Source organism: Eubalaena glacialis, chromosome 1 (assembly GCF_028564815.1).
Source record: "Eubalaena glacialis isolate mEubGla1 chromosome 1, mEubGla1.1.hap2.+ XY, whole genome shotgun sequence".
NCBI lineage: Eukaryota > Metazoa > Chordata > Mammalia > Artiodactyla > Balaenidae > Eubalaena > Eubalaena glacialis.
In genome coordinates, this window is record NC_083716.1 from 193,472,307 (window position 1) to 193,475,206 (window position 2,900).

Consider the following 2,900-nt stretch of genomic DNA (forward strand, 5'->3'; position numbering starts at 1 on the left):
AGGATTTTTTTAAAATATATTAAATGTTCTGGCCAGTCATGTCTGGGATGAATGCTAGCTCTGCTGTTTCCTAGTTATGTGATCTTTGGCAAGTTACAAAAGCTCTGTGAATCTCAGTTTTCCATCTGCAAAATGGAGACATAAGTATCTGAAAAATATATTGTGAAGATTAAAAAAATAGATTTAGAAAACTTAACATCATGTCAAGCACATAGAGTAGCACTAAATAAATGGTATTAGCTCTTCTCTAATTTTTTCCTAACAGTCTAAATGACAATTCACTGTCTGGTTTACCTCAGCTTTTCTTCTTGCTCTTACATGGCCATTCCTCTTCCCTATCAAGTCAAATGAGGCAACATGCACGTGAAAACATTGATGACATAAAATGCACTGTACACATGTTGTAATTTTAAAATTAGCATTAATAACTTCTCTACTATGGCTATTATCATGTTTGACCTTAGACCATCTGTTTTCCTTTAAATGTTCTCTCACTATTCCTTCTCTTGCATGACTTCAATGATCATCTTTCCAGGCCCTTGGGCATAAAATTTCAGTGTTCCCTATCTCTTCCTTCTCTCTCTTTTCATAATCAAAATCTTACAAAATATTTCTCTGTATTCCTCTGAGAAACTTTTTATTTTATTTGTCCCCTTTTATCTATCCTAGTAGGATAATCTCTGGTGAAAGTTTTAGTCACATCATGCAATTTTCTTTCCAATCAATGCTCTTTTATTCTTGATAAAAATCCTCCACCTAACCCGTTGATTCTCCTATTCTTAGACTTTCAAGTTCATTGCTGAGTACCTAAAGGTCCTCTACTTCCTCCTTATCTATGACTTTTCTCTTTCTACTTCCATACACACACACACACACACACACACCCCTCTTTTTTTCAATTTTTGTTAGAGAACTGAGTAATTTTAAGACTCACTGGGATTAGTGACCATTTTCTATAGTCACCAATGATATAAATATGATTTTAATTTGTATTACTGAATTAATAATATTGTTTAGAAAATTGAGAAATATAAAGGTCAATAATTTTTTATTTGTTCAAATCTAGTAAATTCTAATTCAAGGCATAATCATTGTAACATCAGTTAAACATCTCTCAGAAACTATCATCTAGAATAAATGTACATAAATATATTTATAATGACGTAATAACCACAGTTTTTAAGCAAAACTAAAGGACATGATTTGAATACACATGAAAAGCCACATATACAAAAGGAAAGATGTTTTCTGGCTACATATGTGTTTGTTTAACTCACTGGACAGACAGTGGCTGGGAAAGTACAATTCAATCTGTGATACCTTTAAAACTGGGAGTGATTCCAATTTGATGAAACAAGAAAGGGGAGTGGGGGGATAGGAAATGTTTGAAAAATGTTTTTCCAGTGGCATTTGTCTTCTTTGCTAATCTTAATTTTTGCTACAACAGATTCATAAACTTTTGACATTATGAGTTGGATTGAATTCAGCTGTTTAGAGGAAAGTAATTACGACTATTGTCCTCAAGCCAAGATAACAACACATCAATTGTGACTAGCCAAGAAGCCTGGAATTCACAACCGCCTTATATTTATTTATTTCTTCGTGTTGGCTGTTTATCAGGAAGTGACTTCAGTAAAGAAGAGCTGAAATTCATTTAATAAATAAACTTTCAAACTTTCACATATGCTATATTGAAAAACTAGTCCTTCCAAATACGTAGATGTTATTGCATTTAATTTGATGAACACTTTTTAATCATTTGGAAAAATATGTCATAGTGACATGAGTCAATGTGATTTTTAATCTCTTTGTTTCTGAAACACCTTATTGATCTGTGTATAATAATTAATTTACAATAGTAAATATAATGATGATATAGAATACAAATTACAATTTCAGGCGTCTTTAAGAGCAAAATTCGAAGTAAAGGTTATATGAATAAACTGAAGGCAAGTCTTGACTGAGTTGACTTTGATAATTGTAGATGTAAAAATACTTTCCCAAAAGTTGTTTGTAGCAAATGCTAAAACATCTAAATGACAGGGGAAGTTTTCTCTGTTTCAATTACCCCTTTTCCTCTATTCCAAATAGTAAATAAAATAGCAACATTTTTGAGAGCTAATTATTTTTTTTAAATATCCTGTTTTATTTTAGAATACTATAAGCTTTTTTAAAAATTTTGGGCTCTCCAAAGTACTCTTAATTATTGCCTTGGAATTATTTTATCTCTGATCTATTTCCCTCTCTCTCTCTCTTTCTCTTACTCTCCAGCTTTTTGGGTTCTTAAACTTCTGGGTAATTATAGGTTCCTTGGAGAATCTGATGAATGCTATTGACTCTTTTTCCATAAAAAAAATACTGCAAATTATTTCATGTCCTAAAGCCCATCCGTGGGGCCCACATTAAGAAACCTTGTTTTTCTATCTCACTCTTCTTTCTCGTCTGTATACCTAAAAGCATATTAGCAGACAAAATAATATCTAACAACCCTTCACTCTAATCACCATAGGGCAAAGGAGCATGATGATCACGTTTATTAGAATTGCCTTGAAAACTATGCTTTATCTTAAGAGCTTCTGTATTACAATTCTGGGCTGTGTTTTACATGTATATTCACACCGTCATGGACAACTTATTATTTGGGGGCAAAGAATAAGAAAATGAATGTCCTTTTCCTTTTCTATATTTCTATATGAGTTTATTGAATTTGTGAAAGTTGCTCTTTCTTTAAGATAGATTATCTAGTGGTATAATCGCATAAATAATATTTTCCCAATCGCCTCCTATATACCCTCTGAAACTTTCACATCCCACTTATTTAATAGCTATTTTAACTACTGAATTTCCTAACTTCTTTCTCTTTCATCATACACAGCATGCTGATTTCTCTTTTTATCTAA